This window comes from Entelurus aequoreus, linkage group LG04, assembly GCF_033978785.1.
Source record: "Entelurus aequoreus isolate RoL-2023_Sb linkage group LG04, RoL_Eaeq_v1.1, whole genome shotgun sequence".
In the NCBI taxonomy this organism is placed as follows: domain Eukaryota; kingdom Metazoa; phylum Chordata; class Actinopteri; order Syngnathiformes; family Syngnathidae; genus Entelurus; species Entelurus aequoreus.
In genome coordinates, this window is record NC_084734.1 from 73,191,632 (window position 1) to 73,216,706 (window position 25,075).

A 25,075-nucleotide genomic window follows, 5' to 3' on the forward strand; every position below is an offset into this window, starting at 1 on the left:
CAGGCTGTTGCTGAATGACGGCGAAGTGACGATTCTGACATGATACGTCTTTGCCTGAACACAATTTGTCAGCGACGCTCGTCATTGTGCCACCTGTCACGTTACACCTGCTACCTGTCACAACACAAAAATTAACTTCTCATTCAGCAGAACAGTGTTTTTTTTCAACCACTGTGCGATACAGTCTGGTGTGCCATGGGAGATTATGTAATGTCACCTAATTGGGTTAAAAATATTTTTTTGCAAACCAGTAATTATAATGTGCCGTCGTCGAGTGCCTGTGCTGTCTAGAGCTCGGCAGAGTAACCGTGTTATTCTCTTCCATATCAGTAGGTGGCAGCAGGTAGCTAATTGCTTTGTAGATGTCGCAAACATGGTTTGTGGTGATCACAATATGTAGACGACAGCGGGAGGCAGAGTGAAGGTAAAAAGGTATCTAATGCTTGAACCAAAAATAAACAAAAGGCGAGTGCCTCTAAGAAAAGGCATTGAAGCTTAGGGAAGGCTATGCAGAACGAAACTAAAACTGAACTGGCTGCAAAGTAAACAAAAACAGATTGCTGGACGACAGCAAAAACTTGCAGCGTGTGGAGCAGAGACGGCGTCCACAAAGTACATCCGTACATGACATGACAATCAACAAAGATTTTATTAGTGATTCCAAGAGCCCAAAAAAAGTCTGCGGGCTATAGAGGCTTTGCAGTCACGTGATTTTATCACGTGACTTTGTGTTATGCCGCCATCTTGCCGGTCAGCCGGTCAGCTCGTTCCTACGTGTTCGTACAGATTCAGTTTGATTTCTGCGCTACATTTTCACCGATTTCATCCGAATTATGGCTGATTTGCTATCCAATGAAGTTGTGCATTTGGATGAAGAGTCCAAAAAACGTTACCGAGAGAAGTTGAACATTGTTGGCACAACGGATCCGTACCTTTTACCGAGAAGCATGCTAAAATAAGCTGAGCATTTTGCAACAGCCGACCTGCCTGATCTCTCATATCCAGACATTTATAATTACCTCGTCGATTCACCATCTCCGTACACTGGAAAGGACCTTAAGGCATACAAGAGTCTGGATGCCTACAAGTATTTTACAGCAGGTTTTGTGCATGATGGGCTGATATGGCAGATTCCAAACAAGAATCGATTTCTTCTCATGACCAAGGTAAGGAAAAAGCACACACAGAAGAGCGTACTGTTAATGTTTGTTTATATACCTGATATGAAGTGTTCATTGCATATCCTTGTGTAAATCGTAGGTTTCCATCGTTCACGACAAATTGCCGCGATCCATTTATCGCGTTTTTTGATGTTTGCCGGGAATCTATAGAAGCTAAGATTTGGTTTATCGCCTCGTCTATTGCTACATCCAACAGCACAGCAGGTTTCCGGCATTTCCAAGCTCAAATAGCAGCAGATCTAACAAGAAAGCGTGTGTGAGTCGTTGACCGGCACTGAACTGGTGACCGGCAAGATGGCCGCCAAGCTAATGGGCGTGGCTGATGACGTCAGCTGCAAAGCCTCTATAGAGCATTTTCTATTTGGGCTCCAGTAGTCTGGAATGCCCTCCCGGTAACAGTTAGAGATGCTACCTCAGTAGAAGCATTTAAGTCCCATCTTAAAACTCATTTGTATACTCTAGCCTTTAAATAGACCCCCCTTTTAGACCAGTTGATCTACCGTTTCTTTTCTCCCCAGGGTGGACCATTCATCTGTGCATCAGTTGGGGACGTCTCTGCGTTGCTGACCTGTCTCCACTCAAGATGATCTCCTGCTGGACCCACTATGGACTGGACTCTCACAATATTATGTTAGATCCACTATGGACTGGACTCTCACACTATTAACTAGATCCACTCGACGTCCATTGCACGTGTGGGGGGGGGGCTCGTCCCCACATCTGCGATCCCCTCCAAGGTTTCTCATTGGGTTGAATTTTCTTTTGCCCTGATGGGGGATCTGATCATTGTGGCTTGTGCAGCCCTTTGAGACACTCATGATTTAGGGCTATACAAGTAATCTTTGATTGATTTGTTTTTACAAAGAAGGCGCAGGGAATAGCGCTCAAAGGAAGACACGGAACTGCGAAAGGAAAAGCCACCAAAATAGGAGCGAAAGACAAGAACTAAAACACTACACAGGAAAACGGCAAAAAACTCAAAATAAGTCACGGCGTGATGTGACAGGTGGTGACAGTACACCTACTTTGAGACAAGAGCTACAGTGATGCATGGTTGGCTATGGTTTAAATTAATATCCAACACTTGCAACAACTATTTTTTACTGTGGGGGCGGTATAGCTCGGTTGGTAGAGTGGCCGTGCCAGCAACTTGAGGGTTGCAGGTTCAATTCCCGCTTCCGCCATCCTAGTCACTGCCGTTGTGTCCTTGGGCAAGACACTTTACCCACCTGCTCCCAGTGCCACCCACACTGGTTTAAATGTAACTTAGATATTGGGTTTCACAATGTAAAGCGCTTTGAGTCACTTGAGAAAAAGCGCTATATAAATGTAATTCACTTCACTTCACTTCACTGTCAATATCGGCTGTTGAGTTTCATTTTTTTATGTTTATGTTTATGTTTTGTATGTTATGTTTTTACGGTAGAAAAACTGGCAACCAAGTGCCAGAATAAAAAAAGACCTTGTACTGTTTTTCCATTAACAACATAATGTTGTAAAAACCAATGTCAATTAACAAACATTCCGGCAACTAAGCTGCCAGCTTTTTCTGTAAAACCCCTGAAAAAACAGTGGTATTGTAATGTTGTAAATAATAAAAAAATCCCCACTATATTTTACGGTAGAATTTTGTAAATGTAAAGTTTTTACTGTAAAATCGACAGTCCACTTAAAACAATTTATATAACTAATAATGAAATCCATAGGTTAATTCATACATTATTCACTGTTACAAGCGGCCCTCTGATGGTAGCCATAACTGCCATGTGGCCCTCAATGAAAACCAGTTTGACATCCCTGCTCTGAACGGTCCGTTTGGAATTTGTCAGTTCTGAGAAATTTTTCTGACATGTGATGTCTGCGGATTTCTCTATAAATGATACAAGCTTACCCAAAGGTCTTCGCAGGCCCGGCCCTAACCAATCTGGCGCCCTAGGCAAGATTTTAGGTGGCGCCCCCCCACATCGGCAGTGAAGTGTATATACTCACAAGAAATCGAATAGCTTTGTCTTTGACCTTTTTTTTTACTTAAAGAAAGCAAATTAACAATCAGAATAGTTAACAAGATAAAAAAAAATATGGATAAATAAATGAATACAAAAAATAAAAAATGAATATATGAAATACAATATTTTTTACATACATAAACACAAAATAAAACGTGTCAACAAGTTGCATAAAATAAATTAAAAATACAATATAAATAAGGCACTGCACAAAACAAGATATCAAACTAGTATGACTTTAACAACTATATTACAAAAAAAGGGGATCCTACAGAGTTCTCTATTTGTGCTTTTTAATATTGCATTAACTAGAATGACTTACAATTTACTATACACCAGGGAGTACTGTAATTAACTAACGTTACATTATTATTTTCCATAACAATTTAGCCCCCTCCACAATATTAACCCGACGTTAAAACAGAACTAGCTATTTATTGATTAGCAATTGCCGAATCATGTAACATTAGCTTAATGCTAAAAAGCCAGGTTACTATTACATTCTGTAACAGACAAATAATTTCATGTAGGCTAACGTTACCTACCTGCTACCTCTGTCTTTTTCTCGTTTCTCCTCTTCTTTTCTCTTTTTTCTTCCCTGGGCACCTGACAGTTTTGGCCGTTTTGACATCTTGTGCATACTTACCAACCCTCCCGTTTTTAGCGGGAGAATCCCGATATTCAGCGCTTCTCCCGACAACCTCCCGACAGAGATTTTCTCCCGACAAACTCCCGGTATTCAGCCGGAGCTGGAGGCCACGCCCCCCCAAAAAAAAGTCTGCCGCAGCTGCGATTGGACCTGACCAGCCTCCGGGTACAAGTACTGGAGTACCAATTGCTTTCCAGGGAAGATCTTCCCCAGGAAGCAAGGATTGACCGGTTTTGGGCCATGCTAGGGAGAGATGGAAGATTCCACACTCTCGTGCATTTGATGAAAGCACTTTTGTGCGTGCCACACAGCAATGCATCATCAGAGAGGGTGTTCAGCATGGTTAGAAAAATAGTGACAGAGAATAGAAAGAGGATGGACAATTCGACCCTTAACAAAGCATTGTACTTTCAAGTACAACAATGAGTAGATGAGTGTTGTGTGTGTGTGTATATGTGTAAATAAATGAACACTAAAATTCAAATATTTCTTTTATTTATATCTATAATAAAATAAATAAATATATATATATATATATATATATATATATATATATATATATATATATATATATATATATATATATATATATATATATATATATATATATATATATATATATATATATAGCTAGAATTCACTGAAAGTCAAGTATTTATATATATATATATATATATATATATATATATATATATATATATATATATATATATATATATATATATATATATATATATATATATATATGAAATACTTGAGTTGGTGAATTCTAGCTGTAAATATACTCTCCTCCTAACCACGCCCCCAACCACGCCCCCAACCACGCCCCCCACCCCCGACCAAGGTCCCCCACCCCCCCACCTCCCGATATTGGAGGTCTCAAGGTTGGCAAGTATGATCTTGTGTTGATTTTTTTATGTGGTGACGTCCAAAAAGAGTCATGATACGGGAAGGGAGGGGGCACACCGTGCCGGGGGAGGGGGGGCGTAATGTTGTAACAAATAATATTTCTATTAAATAGGCTTTACTTTGCATTTTAATTAACGTGGGATTATTTTATGTATTTAGAAATAATTTTTTTTTTTTCTTTTTTTTTTTCCTCCAACATTTGTGGCACTGGCGTGGCGCACCCTGATGGACGGCGCCCTTAGCATTTGCCTATACGGCCTATGCCACGGGCCGGCCCTGGGTCTTCGTGTGAAGCCGCCGTTTTTATTTATCATTGGAGCATTCGTAGTCCAAACACGAAGACAGAAAATACCCCCTTATTGCGTTGTATTACCCAACTCAGGGCACATTTCAAACCTGCAGTCTCATCTGAAGAAGTAAGAAGTGCGTGGTTAACTTTTTTGTTTTGTGTCAATGTGTCTTTAAAAAGTTGCTTCAATGAATGCAAAGAAACGTGTTGTGTAAACGTTGTGTAACTAGCTTAGCCTTACATTGTACGACAACTGCGTCACCGTCTTCCGGCATAACATTTTTCTAAAAACAGCTTCCAGTTAGATCAGTGCCTACTGTGTTTGGCAATGCACGAGTAACTCATATTATCCGTTATTACGTTAGAGGTGTCCCTCGTAGCGTAGATGATAGCCTTTAGCCCAGGGGTCCCCAAACTTTTTGACCCGGGGGCCGCATTGGGTTAAAAAAATGTCGTTCAGAGCATCTTTTTTGTCCGGACACACCTCCTCCGCAACAGCGTTCAAACACTTCTTTACAAACTCCCCATCAGTGAACGCCTTTCCACAGCTTGCAATCAGTTTAGCTACCTTGAAGCTGGCCCGAACAGATGACAGGTTTGCCTATGTTGGCGCAGCATTTTACTCTGCTGGGCAGCAAATTCACGGTTTAGCATAGCCAGCTTTTCTCCTCTCACTTTGCCTAGCAAGCTCGCATACTGCCCTCCGTGGCGAGTTTCATAGTGTCGCCTGATGTTACATTATTTAAACACCGCCACTGTCTCTTTGCAGATTAGACAAACTGCAAAAAGTCACAACTTTACACTCGAAAACTATTTTACGCTTCCCATTTTTTTCCTCGCGCACTTATTGACTGAAAGAGCACGCACTTGACGTCACGTTATCGATGGGAAAATGCATTTTTAGACAATATGATTTGCCTGAGCGGCTAGGAGACCCCAAGAGTAACAAGCAGTAGAAAATGGATTGATGAATGGGCTAGAAAGGACAGATTAAAAAATAATTATTAAAAAAACAAACAATTTTGTTTAGTTTTTTTAACTTGGGACTTCCCGCGGGCCAGATTTTGGATGCTGGCGGGTCGTACCTGGCCCGCGGGCCGTAGTTTGGGAACCCCTGCTTTAGCCTCTATTGTTTACAACTCGAAACAGCCGAGCAGTGCAGTTATTTACATGTTATGGAATAGTAGAGCCTTTTATTGTCAATATACACATGTACACGTCCAGGACTTGGTAGAAGTTTGACCTTAGTCTGCGTATAGTTCCAGACCTGTACTGTAGTCGAGCTTTGTTCCTCGCTTTCGTCCACCCACATCGTCTCCTCCCTTGTTGCCCACAACAAAACACGGTGAGCCGCTGGTCTCGCTATATCATCTAGGCCGGGGGTCGGCAACCCGCGGCTCTAGAGCCGCATGCGGCTCTTTAGCGCCGCCCTAGTGGCTCTCTGGAGATTTTTCAAAAATGTATGAAGAATGGAAAAAGATGAGGGGAAAAAAAATCTATTTTTTTGTTTTAGTATGGTTTCTGTAGGAGGACAAACATGACACAAACCTCCGTAATGGTTATAAATCACACTGTTTATATTAAATATGCTTCACTGATTCAAGTATTTGGCGAGCGCCGTTTTGTCCTACTTATTTTGGCGGTCCTTGAACTCACCGTATAGTCTGTTTACATGTATAACTTTCTCCGACTTTCTAGGACGTGTTTTATGCCACTTCTTTTTCTGTCTCATTTTGTCCACCACACTTTTAACCTTGTACATTAATGCACAAAGGTGAGTTTTGTTGATGTTATTGACCTGTGTGGAGTGCTAATCAGACATATTTGGTCACTGCATGACTGCAAGCTAATCGATGCTAACATGCTATTTAGGCTAGCTATGTGTACATATTGCATCATTATGCCTCATTTGTAGCTATATTTGAGCTCATTTAGTTTCCTTTAAGTCCTCTTAATTAAATGTATATCTCATGACACATGTAATATAGCTTTTAATTTTTTGCGGCTCCAGACAGATTTGTTTTTGTTTTTTTGGTCCAATATGGCTCTTTCAACATTTTGGGTTGCCGACCCCTGATCTAGGCTGTTTAGTTGTGGTGGGAGTCACCTCAAAACAAATGGCGGTCACATATGCCCAAAGTGCACAATAAAAGCAAGAAAGCTAAAAAAAACAACCTATCTACAAAACATTTATGCTGAGAGGGGCCGAAGGCTCATCCGGGGCAAAATGAATTGTTCATTTGCATCTAACAACTCCACCTCTAAAAAACAAACCGTTTTAAAAGGGAGAAAAAAAATGGCTTGAAAATAAGTTTGGCGAAAAAAAAAAAAACTATGCACATTTTTCAGCAAAGAACCTTAATTACATGTTATGTAAATGTAGAAAAAAAAAAAATCACGATAAAATGCATCCCTGACTGCCTCCTCGTCTTCTCGCTATGTTTACAGGACAATTTGTTTCTGCAACAACCTCTCAGCAGGAGTGTGTTAAATTAGTGGGGCGTGTGTGGAGACCTGTGTGGTAAATCACAGTCACTGTCGTGTGTGTGTGCGTGTGTTATTATCAGTGAATAAGTATCCATTAAGTTGTGTAAACATACATGAATGAGTCACAGCATTAGGTACAAGCAAGCTGAAATAAAAGAGCAGGAACTATAAATGTCAAACTGTAAAGCAAACATAGCCGCTATTAAAACATATCACCTGTATATTTATTATTTTCAGATAATGTAAGTTAGATTCTTTTTTATTAGATATTTATGAGCCTCTGCACAGGGCCACCTTCATCAAAGGTTGAGGGGGTTTTGGGACCCCCTTTCGCCCCAACACAGTTTTAAAAAAATATATATATCATGATTTTAATCAACAGAACAGCAACAATGCCAAAAAAATATCAATTTTTAAAATAATTTCATTCATCAATACATCTCCTTTGCGACAGGCACACACGTCTGTGCGGGTGTAAGAGAGGCCAGACAACTTCAAGAATGGTGCTAGCGATCTGGGAAGTTGTTTGTGCTTTTAGCTCAATAGTCAGCACGCTCGCCTCTTGCACTGGCATCCTGGGTTCGCGCTCCGCTAGGAGCAGACTTGTAGGAAAAAACAACGCAGCCGAGAGAGCGAGTACACAATCGCTGCACCAAGCAGAGCTGTCATTAGATTTTGTTGTCTAAATTGTGGGGGCCCTGATTTTGTGGGGGCCCCCGCGGCTTGGCCTCTGCATCAGCATTGTCACCTGAGCAGGGGTGCGTGCAACAAACTGTGTTTTACCGGCGTGCTTTTATTTTGAAGGCCTGACTTTTTACATAATGTCCCTATACTGAAGTTTACTGAGTGTTGCCGAGTGGACCGGAAGATGTGAGACTTTTTTTAAATGGATGGTTAAAATACAAGGTCAGGACAGCGCCCGGAAAAATGAGCAAAATAAGGGAGTTTTATGGGGAAAAGGACCGTGTTGCCCTTAATGTGTGGGCGTAAATGTGTTGGAACTTACACGAATGTTCAAGATGGAGAAACTCTTTAAGCCTGAAACATAAACAGAGAATGTCTGTAACTTGTGGATGACAGAGTAGACAGTGGACAACGAGGAAGCATTATGGTGGTGTTTCTTTCTGTAATTATTATTATTTATAACTAATTAAAATAGTACAGTAGTGTAGGGATTTCACAAGGAGCTCTAAGTATGTGCTTTTACTGCATACTTGCCAACCTTGAGACCTCCAAATTCGGGAGATTTGGGGGGGGGGGGTTAAGGGGGGAGGAGTATATTTATAGGTAGAATTCACTGAAATTTAAGTATTTCTTATATATATATATATATATATATATATATATATATATATATATATATATATATATATATATATATATATATATATATATATATATATATATATATATATATATATATATATATATATATATAAAAATAAATACAATAAATACTTGACTTTTAGTGAATTCTAGCTGTATATACACTACCGTTCAAAAGTTTGGGGTCACATTAAAATGTCCTTATTTTTCAATGAAGATAACTTTAAACTAGTCTTAACTTTAAAGAAGTACACTCTATACATTGCTAATGTGGTAAATGACTATTCTAGCTGCAAATGTCTGGTTTTTGGTGCAATATCTACATAGGTGTATAGAGGCCCATTTCCAGCAACTATCACTCCAGTGTTCTAATGGTACAATGTGTTTGCTCATTGGCTCAGAAGGCTCATTGATGATTAGAAAACCCCTGTGCAATCATGTTCACACATCTGAAAACAGTTTAGCTCGTTACAGAAGCTACAAAACTGACCTTCCTTTGAGCAGATTGGGTTTCTGGAGCATCACATTTTTGGGGTCAATTAAATGCTCAAAATGGCCAGAAAAAGAGAACTTTCATCTGAAACACGACAGTCTATTCTTGTTCTTAGAAATGAAGGCTATTCCACAAAATTGTTTGGGTGACCCCAAACTTTTGAACGGTAGTGTATATATATGTGTGTATTTTATTATATATATATATATATATATATATATATATATATATATATATATATATATATATATATATATATATATATATATATATATATATATATATATATATATATATATATATATATATATATATATAAAATAAATACTTGAATTTCAGTGTTCATTTATTTACACATTGACACAATAACACTCCTCTACTCATCGTTGTATTTGAAAGTGCAATACTTTGCAGCCAGTAGCACCGCCTTTGAAGGAGCTCACTGAAATTTAAATATTTCTTATATATACTGTATATACCTGTATATATATATATATATATATATATATATATATATATATATATATATATATATATATATATATATATATATATATATATATATATATATATATATATATATATATATATATAAATAAAATAAATACTTGACTTTTAGTGAATTCTAGCTGTATATATATATGTATATATGTGTATTTTATTATATATATATATACATATATATACAGTATATATATATATATATATATATATATATATATATATATATATATATACATATATATATATATATATATATATATATATATATATATATATATATATATATATATATACTTGAATTTCAGGGTTCATTTATTTACACATTGACACAATAACACTCCTCTACTCATTGTTGTATTTCAAAGTGCAATGCTTTGCAGCCAGTTGCACAGCTTTTGAAGGAGCGTATGGGCAGTGTAATATTCTGGGTTGGAGTCAATAACCAGGCGAGGTGACGAAGTTACGTCTCTTTACTTCATACTTCAGAACCGACTCCCACACTTGCCGTCAGGGTGCGCAATACAACGTAAACAGTTGGCCAACTAAAAAGTAACCACAGAACACTATACGGTATAGTGTTCTGTGGTTACTTTTTTGTTGGCCAAGCGGACGTGACGACAGGCTCTCCTCACTCAGGTCCGCACGGACCTGGAGGGGGCGTGCCTTAAGTCTGGCTGGAAATCGGGAGAAATTCGGGAGAATTGGTACCGGGCCGCACAAGAAAAAAAAAAATATATATATATATATATATATATATTATTATTAAATCAACATAAAAAACACAAGATACACTTACAATTAGTGCACCAACCCAAAAAACCTCCCTCCCCCATTTACACTCATTCACACTCATTCGCACAAAAGGGTTGCTTCTTTCTGTTATTAATATTTCTGGTTCCTACATTATATATCAATATAGATCAATACAGTCTGCAGGGATACAGTCCGTAAGCACACTTGATTGTATTTTTTTTCATGCCAAAAATAATAAATAAAAATACCATACTCCCCCGGTCCGCGGGACAAATTTTCAAGCGTTGACCGGTCCACAGTTACAAAAAGGTTGGGGACCACTGATGTAGACCACAAGGAAGTGTTTTCCATTTAGAAAAAAAATCATAATATGACCCCTTTAATGCGCCTTATAATCCGGTGCGCCTTTTGTATGAAAAAAGACCTGAATAGACCCGCTCATCGGCAGTGTGCTTTTTAATCCGGTGCGCCCTATGGTCCAGAAAATACGGTAAATGTCACAACTTTCTGAAAACACTGGCATTTTAGGTGGCAACAATCCCACAAAAAAGCCTACAGAACCCCGCAAGACCGTCTAATTCTCCACATGAGCGTTGAAGTAAATAGGGCAACATGAATCATTAAGGATGAGGACTATATGGCACAGTCGGCGCTACATGAAGTCAGGCACTTATGTCAATGGTGGAGTTACAAACTAAATAAATAAAGCCTTCAATTTTCAAGAAACTCTGCCTAATAGCAATCAACTAAAGCTTCATTAACATGTAAATTCTACCCAAGCCTCTAGTGAGTATTTACAGTTTTTCCAAAATAAGCAAGAGAAGGTCGTGCGGGGACTTAGCGCGATCCAATCCCTACGTCGTCTTTGAAACTTTGTCTCATTCTTTGCAGGCAAAACTGGAGCGAGCTGTCTGATTTCTGGGGGTGGGGCGGGGGGAACACTTAGAACGGTCCTGCTTTCGCTGTTTGCTTTTCAAGAGCGGCACAAAGCTAATTAGACAGCTGGTGTTGAGCCAATTTGGGTCCCCGCAGTCTGCTGTTTAGCCACTTTCTGCAAAATACAGATGTGATTGTTGTCAGTGTGTGATGTCTACTTGGTCACAACTTGCCGTTCATTCATAGTGCAAGTGTAATTACAAAAACCGGGTGTTCTCAATTTGTCCATTTCCTAATCACTCAGTAAGTAAGCAAGTAAGACGAACAAAAAAATTAACATACAACAAAAGCGGCGTGTGTTAATTGTTTAAATGAGTGCAAGTCGCTGCAGAAAACAAGTTAACTTGTGTAATTTTTTGGCAATGGCAGTAAACTAAAACCAGTGACGTGCGCTGAGGTTCATGGCTGGTGAGGCACTGACTTCATCACAGTCAGATTTACAAACATATGAACCCTAAAGAGTATCTTATTCACCATTTGATTGGCAGAAGTTAACGGGTTATGTTAAAAAGCTCACACCAGCATTCTTCCCTGCTTGGCACTCAGCATCAAGGGTTGGAATTGGGGGTTAAATCACCAAAAATTATTCCCAGGCGCGGCGCCGCTGCTGCCCACTGCTCCCCTCACCTCCCAGGGGGTGAACAAGGGGATGGGTCAAATGCAGAGGACAAATTTCACCACACCTAGTGTGTGTGTGACGATCATTGGTACTTTAACTTAATTTTAACTTTACACATACAAACTGTAGCACACAAAAAAGCACATTTAATTGAAAAAAACGTTATTATGGTCTTACCTTTACTTATAAATGAAGTCCATGCGCCGCTGTTGTGCTGGATTAATGCACAATGCCGTAGAATGCACCCCCTGACGGGAGTGTTATTTAAACTAAAGCCCACACTTAAACTTTCCACGTGCAAGATTGAATCTATTTAAAATAGTTATTTAATAAGAAGCCAATAAGTGCAAAAACAATAATGTTCGTGTTGGAGGAGTTGTGAATGAATGAAATATGAAATCCGTGCTGCAGTCTGCAGGTGTACCTAATGTTGTGGCCCTGCAGTCATTCACAACTCCTCCAAAACGAACATTATTGTTTTTGCACTTTTTGCCTTCTTATTAAATAACTTTTTTAAATAGATTCAATCTTGCACGTGGAAAGTTTAAGTGTGGGCTTTAGTTGATATAACACTCCCGTCAAGGGGGGCATTCTACGGCGGGGGTGCATTCTCTACCACCAGGAGGCGGGATTACTGCGAGCCTCAGCCAATGCATCTTCGCAGCCGTTTTATGATTGCTCAGCACAAGAAATACTTACACACATACAGTTGTTGACAAAATACACTCTACATTATATACCTCAGCTAACTAAACTATGGAAATGTATAATATAGTTCATATAGCAATACGGTCTCACTGCACAGCAGGTCAGCAGTTAGCCGAGTCAGCAATCCATGTTGAGGCACAACGCAGTGACGTGCCTCAACTGGCTGCTGATCACCGCACCGTCTCTTCTCAGTATTTGAACGGCAAATGTGAAAATTCAGCGATTTTGAATACAAATAATCTAAAACTGGTGAAGTTAGATGGAAAATAACTTTATAGTATAATCACTGGATACATATAACAATTTAATTATTATTTTTTTCTTTTTACATTTTTTTTCTTTTCATGATGGCACGTGAGGCCCCGCCTCACCTGCCTCCCCTGACTGCACGTCACTGACTAAAACGTACGCTTGGAATATGTGCAGGCTAAATAAGATGTCACTAGCTTTAAATTCACCTGCTGCATATCACAGCGACATCTCATTATAATTAATCCACATTACACAACGCTTAAATTATAGTATCTTTTCATGAAGAGTAGGCTTTCAGATGTGCTAACATATACTTTATGGAAACATTTGAAACAAATAGTTTATATCTATTTACAGTTTTAAAATACATATTCTGTGTTTTTTTTGTTGTTGTTTTTTTAAATCAGGTCTTGCTGAAAGTAAAATCAAGAACTTAATTTTTATGCTATACAGATAATTCCTGCCACACCCTGTTAAACAATTTTATAAATGTTTCATATTTCACTTAGTGCTGTCAAATACTTAATTCTATAACTCAGATTAATCACACTTTCGAATTTGGATTAATCATGATTAATCACAGGTTACCTGCTTGCATTGTTTTTTTTTATCTTAAAAGTGTCACGGCACGGCCTCGAACCCGCCTTTCATCGGCAGCTTGTGCTGCCAGCACCTCTGTTGGCAGCACGCCAGGACGCGCCTCTGCTCGCGCTGGGCGCTTCACGCCCACACAACAGTGAAGCTGCAGGCAATCAGCGCACCTGGGTCTAATCAAGACAAGCAGCATAAAGACCAGCGGACCCATGGAGCCTACGCCGGAACGTAGTTTCTCTTTGCAGTAAGCATCCCGTCTCTGGCTTCCCCTCCCGCGTACTTGCTCTCTCCCTGTTACCTCTTTGTCCCATGTCTCATGTCCAGTGTTGGGACTAACACGTTACAAACTTTCGGCGGTAAATAGTAATCTAACGCGTTATTTTTCAGTTACCGTTACTACATGATGCGTTACTGCGTTATTTTACCTTATTTTTTATGTAGTATCGGCTAGAAACTGAGAAGATCTGAGAGTGTTTTATTGCTGCGGTGACGTCCTTCTGAATGTTCCTGTGTCACAAAGAAGAGGCGCGCCGCGCGCTCAGTGTGGGTGTATGTGTGTGTGTGGGAGGGGGCGTGTCTGTGTTTACTAACAAGACAAGCCGAAGCCGAGTTTCTTAACATGGAGATATTCTCACTACTTTTCTTTTGTCGACCACAAAGAAAAGAACATTTTAGTTAAATGTAAGTTGTGTCTTGGATCAACGATCCTATCCTAGCAATTCAAATCTGCTGAAACAGCTACAAAAGCAACATGCTTCGACAAAGCTTGTAAAGAGAGACACACTTCACCTCCTAAGCTACAGCGGCTGGATTTTAACGAGCCACTGCTAGCCAGGACCACATTGATAGAGACATTGCAGCGTGTGTGCTAGAAGACATGCAGGCTATTTCTACAGTTGAGTCACCCGCTTTCAGGCCTGGTTAGGCCTTGTGTATGTAGTGTGTGCCTTCCTTGGTTTACAGCTATGTTGTTATTATGCGGTTTGTTACTTATGTATGTTATGTTGCAGCTATTTAAAATAGTTCCGTCAATTTGTTCTGGCCTGAAACAAATTGGCCCTTTGAAACATGTCTTTGTCTTTGTGTGTTGTATGTAGACCACATTGCTTAGCAGAGTTCAGTGATGCAAATGCATGTCAAGTTGATCAACAGATTGTATTATTCTCCAGTGCAATAACAGTACTAAAATGAAGGCTAAAAGGGCATTAAAGGGGGCCTTAAAAATAAATAAAAATAAATAAATAAATACAAGTATCTAAATAGTTACTTTTCACAGTAACGCATTACTTTTTGGTGTAAGTAACTGAGTTAGTAACTGAATTACTTTTAAAATAAAGTAACTAGTAACTGTAACTAGTTACTGGTTTTCAGTAACTAACCCAACACTGCTCATGCCCTTTGTGTTCTCCGCAGTGTCCTTCCTGTTCCCCGAAATCGAGTTGTGTATCTCGACTTCCGTCTGGATTCTGAACTGCCTCCCTCGATCCTTGACCCCTGCTTGGACACGGACCTCGTTGCTTCTCTCCAGCCCACGGACCACCTCTTTGCCTCGCCCCTCTGGACTGACGAAGGATTCATCCAACATGCACTTACAACAACCTCTGGTAACATTTACATTACTAATTCTACACATCGTCCGGCACCACACACTTAGGGTAGCATACACCTCCCACACTCTTATCAAAGGTTTAAATAAACCTGTTGGACACAAATTAAATTCTATTGTCAATGTAACGACTAGGTCGCATGGTTATGCGCGGGTCGTTTTCCCAAGATGCAGCAAGAAATTCCGGCGGCAACGTGCAGGTGAGACAATGATTTATTCGCATAAATCATTCAGGCAAAGCAGAAAAACAACAAATTTGAGTAAAATGCCAGCACGAAAGCTTAGCATACAATCAGGCATGGGAAACGAAAATAGACGCAGTTAATGTTGCGTTGTGCAAACAAGGAACCCAGACTGATTGTGGCAAAAAACAGGAATAAGTAGCTCTCTGTTTAGTGCCCAGGAGCAGGTGAGCATCCCGAACACTAATCAGAGGCAGGTGAAACTAATCTGCAGTCTTGGCAACTGAAACACAAACCCAGGGGTGCTGAAAACAGAACTGAAGTAGTCAAACTAACAGAACAAAACATAATCCGGGCAACGGATCATAACAGTCAAAATTTCTTACACAAACAATTGTTAATGTTTTACTTGGATGCACTACCTTGTTTTTGCTCAAAACTTGATAACCGTTTTATTTTAAATGTGGATAAGGAGCGAGTACTGTCAAAAAAAATTGCGTGATTAATCTGCAAATATACATGATTAACGCAATATTTTTTGTGATTAATCCCCTGCGTTAACTCGTTCATTTTGACGGACCTCATTTCAATGTTCCCAACTGTCGTGCAAGTGTAAAAAGAAGTTAATAACCCAAAGTGAAACTGAAATAAAGGAGAATCACTCACCCATTGATGGCGCATGGCGGATGCCTAGCTCGTACGGACGGGGGAATCGTCTAAGTGAGTTGACTTAAAATCAATCAACTGTTTCCTCACCATTAACATTGACTATACGTGATGAGGTTGCAAAAGTGCCTGGGAGTTGAGTCTCTTCACACAGGACTAAACACCTCAAGTGTTATTCTTGTACGTTCTTGACTATTGAGGCTTACTGTATTGTTCTGTCGTAGCATTACAAAAAAGACAAAGCAAAACACACATCATTTGAGCCATTCATTCCCTGTGCAGGAAATGTTACATATGCTTGCAACTTTTAAGGAATATTTTCCCAACAGTCCAAGTCTGCTTTGTGCGTTTTGATTTTTAATGTGCACCACTGTATTGGACCGGGGTGTAGCACCTAATTCTGGGCCCCCATACACAAAACTCCAATCGCCATCTAATCTCGATGCCGCCTCCTCATACACACTAACTTGATATTTGTATGTGATGCACACACATGTATGGTCATATTTGTGTTATGTAATTATGTTTCAATTAATAGTAGAGTGTATTTGAACTGTATATTTTTTACACATTATTTTTGTAAGAAAAGGAGATTTTTCATCAGAAAAGAACGTTTTTTCTCTACCACACTATAATGAGGGGAACAATCCTAGTTTTGTCACTAGGTGGCAGTGTGGCAATCTAGTTTAAGAGGTATGCACACTGATGCAACCTCCTCTGCTGTTTTCATTCATTCATTCCTCTTTGAAAAGGTGGGTACCAATTTTGACTGTTAAAAGGACATGTGCATATTTCTAATGTTAAATACAACTACAATCTACTTTTGTGACGCTATTGAAAGATACAAGTGGTATTCTGGCCATATTTCAACAGTATATTACTTTTGTGTTGTTTCCTATCTCGTGCATAATGGCAGATCTCTGTTGTTTGTGCCTCTAATCCAGGGGTCGGCAACCCAAAATGTTGAAAGAGCCATACTGGACCAAAAATACAAAAAAGGAATCTGTCTGGAGCCGTAAAAAATTAAAAGACTTATATAAGTGTTATACTGATGGCAACACATGATGTAAGTGGCTAATTAGCTATTTTAGCCTACTATCAAAATGACTATGTGTTGCAGACGCAAATCTTCGTAGACAGAAATTTTGAAATGTAATATTTACTCCACACATTTTTACAACATTGGAAACCATTAGTAAATCTTCTCAGAGGGTGAGATAACTCCTGGAAATGACTTGTCTAAGAATGGCCAAAGGTATAAATGTGTGTGTCCAAGTTAAAGGAAACAACAGGCTGTCTTTTTCTAATGGATTTTTTACAATCTCTGCAAGCTGGCTAACGTTTACTGTGGTCTGGAACAACATGGCACACTAACAACTATCAGAAATGCAGCCAATATTACATCCAGATAATGTGTCATGAGACATGTACATATAAATTAACATAAGTAAAGGAAATTAAATGAGCTCAAATATACCTACAACTGAGGCACAATGATGCAGTTTGTACATACAGCTACCCATCCATCCATCTTCTTCCGCTTATCCGAGGTCGGGTCGCGGGGGAAGCAGCCTAAGCAGGGAAGCCCGGACTTTCCTCTCCCCAGCCACTTCGTTCAGCTCTTCCCGAGGGGATCCCGAGGCGTTCCCAGGCCAGCCAGGAGACATAGTCTTCTCAACGTGTCCTGGGTCTTCCCCGTGGCCTCTTACAGGTCAGACGTTCCCTAAACACCTCCCTAGGGAGGCGTTCGGGTGGCATCCTGACCAGATGCCCGAACCACCTCATCTGGCTTCTCTCGATGTGGAGGAGTAGCGGCTTTACTTTGAGCTCCTCCCGGATGGCAGAGCTTCTTACCCTATCTCTAAGGGAGAGACCCGCCACCCGACGGAGGAAACTAATTTCGGCCGCTTGTACCCATGATCTTGTCCTTTCGGTCATAACCCAAAGCTCATGACCATAGGTGAGGATGGGAACGTAGATCGACCGGTAAATTCAGAGCTTTGCTTTCCGGCTCAGCTCCTTCTTCACCACAACGGATCGACACAGCGTCCGCATTACTGAAGACGCCGCACCGATCCGCCTGTCGATCTCACGATCCACTTTTCCCTCACTCGTGAACAAGACTCCGAGGTACTTGAACTCTTCCACTTGGGGCAGGGTCTCCTCCCCAACCCGGAGATGGCACTCCACCCTTTTCCAGGCGAGACCCATGGACTCGGACTTGGAGGTGCTGATTCTCATCCCAGTCGCTTCACACTCGGCTGCGTACCGATCCAGTGAGAGCTGAAGATCCTGGCCAGATGAAGCCATCAAGACCACATCATCTGCAAAAAGCAGAGACCTAATCCTGCAGCCACCAAACCAGATACCCTCAAGGCCTTTACTGCTCCTAGAAATTCTGTCCATAAAAGTTATGAACAGAATCGGTGACAAAGGGCAGCCTTGGCGGAGTCCAACCCTCACTGGAAACGTGTCCGACTTACTACCGGCAATGCGGACCAAGCTCTGACACTGATCGTACAGGGAGCGGACCGCCACAATCAGACACTCTGATACCCCATACTCTCTGAGCACTCCCCACAGGACTTCCCGAGGGACACAGTCAAATGCCTTCTCCAAGTCCACAAAGCACATACAGCTACCCTAAATAGCATATTAGCATAGATTAACTTGCAGTCATGCAGTGACCAAATATGCCTGATTAGCACTCCATAACGAGTCAATAATATCAACAAAGCTCACCTTTGTGCATTCACGCACAGTATAAAACGTTTTGTGGACAAAATGAGACAAAGAAGGAGTGGCATAAAACACGTCTTTCTGTGGCAGGAGAAAGTTGTACATGTAAACAAACTGTTGAGTCACAGTTCACACAACAGTGAGTTCAAGGGCCGCTGAAATTTGTAGGAAAAAACGGCGCTCCTCGAATACTCTCATCAGTGAAGCATAAACACAAACCTATTAAGCTGTGGGCTTTCTAACAATAAGGAAGGTTTGTGTCGTGTTTGTCCTCCTACAGAAACCATGTTACAACAAAAAATATATTTTTCACCCCATTTTTTTTCGAATTCCACACATTTTTGAAAAAGCTCCATGGGACCACCAGGACGCCACTCAAGAGCCGCGTGCCGACCCCCCGCTCTAATCAGAGGTGGGTAGAGTACCCAATATACTGTTACTTCAGATTAATATGACTCAGGTAAAAGTAACAAGTAGTCATCAAAATAATTACTTGAGTAAGAGTATATAAATATTCCGTAAAAAAAACAACTCAAATATTGAGTAATTTGTGAGTAACTTTAGATTTATTTAGTAGTTATTTTATGATTGTTCTTGGCAGAAAACATTTCAGAGAGGGCATTCGATTTTTTTCAGAGGGGCACCTGCCAAAAATGGATTCCCGCCATGGCTGAAGCTGCACTGCTGGTACTTTGTCAACAACTGATTACTACATGTAGGACAAACACTTACATTTCTGGTTATTGTAATGATATGTGTTTGAAATTATCTAAGCATTTATCGTGTCTGAAAAATACAAGAGTTGGCCATTTCTATGGTATTAATGAGGTCATAAAGGACTGTTATTGTTTCGATGTTGATAGGCTAAAACCTTTTGCTTGTTTAAAAGCTGCATACAATATCAACTGTTCTTTGTTCAAGCACATAATAATAAAGTGTTTGGATGTGTTCGTTAAATCTTGCCTGGCAAAACAGGATACATAGTGATATTTTGAATATGACACATCTCACCAGTGCATACATTACTAATCTACCCTTAGGAGATGCACAGATGAGATGTGTCGATATCAAAATATTACTTTGAATCACTTTGGCAAACATAAGTTGTCGTTTGGGGTAGATTTCAGCTTATTGAAAGGGTATTTCAACACGTAAACAGTACAGTATGTACTTTATTATCACATATGTAACTCTCTTGGGGTAAACTAATTTATGCACAGATGAGAAGAGATATTTCGCTCTATTTGAACGAAAGGAATACCCACAGATACAGATACAGATCAGATACAGATCAGCAATATGGCATTTTCTGCTCAAACTGTACATTCACTCTCACTTGTTTTAATGCTCGGCTAAAGATACTTGACCATCGTGTGAATTAAGCCGCGAATAAGAAAAACGGATGTGACGTCATATGCAACCAAGCAATTGGGGGGGTTAATAATTTCGCAATGCAGTCTGCTAAAAATGATGGAAAGCAACACTACATAGCAACTGATGCTGTGGTCGAAGTTGGAATTGCCACAAAATACATTTTAAGATATTCAAAATTCTATAGCCATCTGGCGGCTTAAGTGGATAGTGCACACCCCCAATCCTTTATGTTTCATGTGTCAGGTAAACCGTGACAACGGTGCCATATAAATCCCTTTCCTACTGTAATGTTAAGGACTTTGGACAAAAATACCTTTTTGTAAGCCTTTTATTTCATGCATGTAGATACTCAATCAGTGTCTAATTTAGCGTTTTTCAACCACTGTGCCGTGAGATATAGTCTGGTGTGCCGGGGGAGATTATGTAATTTCACCTATTTGGGTTAAAAATATTCTATGCAAACCAGTAATCATAATCTGCAAATAAAGTGCCATTGTTGAGTGTCGGTGCTATCTAGAGCTCGGCAGAGTAACAATGTTATACTCTTCCATATCAGTAGGTGGCAGAAGGTAGCTAATTGCTTTGTAAACGTTGTATCAATGCTTAAAGGCCTACTGAAATGATTTTTATTTATTTAAACGGGGATAGCAGATCCATTCTATGTGTCATATTTGATCATTTCGCGATATTGCCATATTTTTGCTGAAAGGATTTAGTAGAGAACATCAACGATAAATTTCGCAACTTTTGGTCTTTGATAAAAAAAGCCTTGCCTGTACCGGAAGAAGCGTGACGTCAAAGGTTGAAAGGCTCCTCACATTTCCCCATTGTTTTCAATGCAGCGAGAGCGATTCGGACCGAGAAAGCGACGATCGACGATTACCCCATTAATTTGAGCGAGGATGAAAGATTTGTGGATGAGGAACGTGAGAGTGAAGGACTAGAGTGCAGTGCAGGACGCATCTTTTTTCGCTCTGACCGTACTTTAGGTACAAGCTGGCTCATTGGATTCCACACTCTCTCTTTTTTCTATTGTGGATCACAGATTTGTATTTTAAACCACCTCGGATACTATATCCTCTTGAAAATGAGAGTCGAGAATGCGAAATGGACATTCACAGTGACTTTTATCTCCACGACAATACATCGGCGAAACACTTTAACTACGGAGCTAACGTGATAGCATCGGGCTTAACTGCATATAGAAACAAAATAAATAAACCCCTGACTGGAAGGATAGACAGAAAATCAACAATACTATTAAACCATGGACCTGTAAATACATGGTTAATGCTTTCCAGCCTGGCGAAGGTTAACAATGCTGTTGCTAACGACGCCATTGAAGCTAACTTAGCAACGGGACCTCACAGAGCTATGCTAAAAACATTAGCTATCCACCTACGCCAGCCAGCCCTCATCTGCTCATCAACACCCGTGCTCACCTGCGTTCCAGCGATCGACGGTGCGACGAAGGACTTCACCCGATCATCGATGCGGTCGACGGCTAGTGTCGGATAGCGCGTCTGCTATCCACCTCAAAGTCCTCCTGTTTGTGTTGCTGCAACCAGCCGCTAATACACCGATCCCACCTACAACTTTCTTCTTTGCAGTCTTCATTGTTCATTAAACAAATTGCAAAAGATTCACCAACACAGATGTCCAGAATACTGTGGAATTTTGAGATGAAAACAGAGCTTTTGGTATTGGATTCAATGGCGTCCGAATACTTCCGTTTCAACGATTGACGTCACGCGCATACGTCATCATACATAGACGTTTTCAACCGGAAGTTTAGCGGGAAATTTAAAATTGCACTTTATAAGTTAACCCGGCCGTATTGGCATGTGTTGCAATGTTAAAATTTCATCATTGATGTATAAACTATCAGACTGCGTGGTCGGTAGTAGTGGGTTTCAGTAGGCCTTTAAACCATAAATAAACAAAAGGCGAGTGCCCCTAAAAAGGTATTGAAACTTAGGGATAGCTATGGAAAACGAAACTAAAACTGAACTGGCTACAAAGTAAACAAAAACAGAATACTGGACGACAGCAAAGACTTACAGCGTGAGGAGCAGAGACGGCGTCCACAAAGTACATCCGTGCATGACATGACAAACAAATATTTCCACACAAAGAAGGATAGCGTCCGCACAACTGAAACAGTCTTGATTGCTAAAACAAAGCAGGTGCTGGGAATAGCTCTCAAAGGAAGACATGAAACTGCTACAGGAAAATACCAACAAAACAGGAAAGGCCACCAAAATATGAGCGCAAGACAAGAACTAAAACACTACACACAGGAAAACACCAAAAAACTCCAAATAAGTCACGGCGTGATGTGACGGGTCGTGACACTTACTTTGAGACAAGAGCTATAGTGATGTTGGTTATGGTTTGAATTCATATCCAACAATTGCAACAATTACTTTTTACTGTTAATATCAACTACTGAGTTTACATTTTTAATGTTTTCTGCTGTTGGTGTACCTCCGCATTTTTTCAATGAACAAAAATGTGCCTTGGCTCCAAAAAGGTTGAAAAACACAGGTCTAATTCACTAGTAGCAATGTACTACTCCATTTGCACATAGTGGAATATGCACTATTAAAGAACAGTTGTTTATCAATGAGAAATGTGTCTTATCCTGATATTACAAATGCACATGGGAGTTTATTTGGGGGAATAATGATGTGAAGTACTGGAATACAAAGAAAAAATAAAGTCAATATTCATTAATGGAATTCAGCTGAGGAGGCTTGAACTGAGAAGACATTGCTGCATTGTCCCATTCATTCATTTCTGTTTCGACAGACCCGTCCTAAACAGTGGACATAAATAACCGATTATGGGTTCTCAAACTAAAACCTGTAACACACACTGCACTTACTCATCGGAGATCTATTTTAATTGAAGAGTGTTTAGAAGCATAAACATGCCCTGTTGTGCATCACGGGGCTGCTGCAATCACAAACAATGTGGTAAGCGTATACATTGCGTTTCCCGCAACCCAGAAACAATACAATTATGAGAAGTGATCGCCGGGAAGGCTGGAGTGCCCATGGCAACAGTATCTTGTGCGAGGTTTGACAACAGAAACTGTCGATCTCTGACCTTCTTGACCACAACTTATACACAATGTATTACCATTGACTCTGGACGTGACTGACCTATGTTCTAGACTGAACCTCTTTGTATACAATATTTTTTATAACATGGCTCCTGTTATTGCTATTCAACTCTTGCCATGTCAGCAAACTGTTTCAAGCCTCATATTTACATGAATTAAAGTGTTCATAGAAATTCCTACGTTGTCTATAACAGTCTGACAGCCCTAAAAGTCTACCAGCATTTCAAACTGATCAATATGTTTTAGGATATGTATAGTTGTGTTGCAACTGTTATAAAGCCCTTCGTTGTCAACATTTTGTGGTTTTGGTCACATATATGCAAATTATAAATCAGTACAGAAGGAACACTAATACAATTAGGTCATTGTGTGAGCCAGCGCCATAACAATTTTGAGTAGAGATGTCCGATAATATCGGCCATGCTTTAAAATGTAATATCGGAAATTATCGGTATCGTTTTTTTTATTTAAATCAACATAAAAAACACAAGATACACTTACAATTAGTACACCAACCCAAAAAACCTCCCTCCCCCATTTACACTCATTCACACAAAAGGGTGGTTTCTTTCTGTTATTAATATTCTGGTTCCTACATTATATATCAATATATATCAATACAGTCTGCAAGGGATACAGTCCGTAAGCATACATGATTGTGCATGCTGCTGGTCCACTAATAGTACTAACCTTTAACAGTTAATTTTACTAATTTTCATTAATTACTAGTTTCTATGTAACTGTTTTTATATTGTTTTACTTTTTTTATTCAAGAAAATGTCTTTAATTTATTTATCTTATTTTATTTTATTAATTTTTTTAAACAAGGACCTTATCTTCACCATACCTGGTTAAGCATAATAAGCATAATCATTAAGCATAGTAATGTGTTAATTCCACGACTGTATGTATCGGTTGATATCGGTATCAGTTGATATCGGTATCGATAATTAAGAATTGGACAATATCGGAATATCGGATATCGGCAAAAAGCCATTATCGGACATCTCTAGTTTTGAGGAATATTTTTTTCTCTCAAAACGTATATAAAATAATATGTTTCAATGATATGCTTATGATAGATATGTTTCACAAAAAATCCATACACAGTTAGCATACTCTTTTTTAAAATGTATTTTTCTTAAATTAATATGTTTTATTGATTTTCATGATTACAAACATACAAGCAAATCAACAGTCAATTAATAATGGATTGTAAATGACAAAAAAAAATAAATAAATAAATATATATATATATATATATATATATATATATATATATATATATATATATATATATATATATATATATATATATATATATATATATATATATATGTATATATATATAAATAAATATATATATATATATACATATATATATATATATACATATATATATATATATATATATATATATATATATATATACATATATATATATATATACATATATATATATATATATATATATATATATATATATATATATATATATATATATATATATATATATATATATATATATATATATATATATATATATATATATATACAGTCAAAAACAGCATTTGTTCAAATTCAAGTTGATATGGCGATCATGCAGACTCACCACAATAAAACCAAAACCAAAGGAAAACATAACAAATTCCAAGAGCAAAAGCACAAGCATATG